The sequence below is a fragment of the Crocuta crocuta genome, unplaced genomic scaffold, assembly GCF_008692635.1.
Source record: "Crocuta crocuta isolate KB4526 unplaced genomic scaffold, BGI_CrCroc_1.0 scaffold443, whole genome shotgun sequence".
NCBI lineage: Eukaryota > Metazoa > Chordata > Mammalia > Carnivora > Hyaenidae > Crocuta > Crocuta crocuta.
This window is the reverse complement of record NW_027529446.1, coordinates 1,172,515-1,172,783: the sequence shown is the minus strand read 5'-3', so window position 1 is coordinate 1,172,783 and position 269 is coordinate 1,172,515.

The window sequence follows — 269 nt, the reverse complement described above, 5'->3', positions numbered from 1 at the left end:
GGGCAGAATTGTGTCCCCAAAAAGTCACGTCCTGACCGCCGGAAACGTGGCCCTATTTGCAAATCAGGGCAGGCCCTCTCCTCAGATAAGCGTCCCTGTGAAGACAGGACACGTGCCCGGGAGGGGCAGCCACCACCTTCACAGCGACTCTGCGTGCGTCACGCTGCTCCAAAAATGACACAAAGCAAACGATGTGAAACAGCCCAACAGCCCAAGGAGAAAACCCAGACGGCCGCACAGGCGCGCGGCCCGACGAGGCAGGCCAAGTG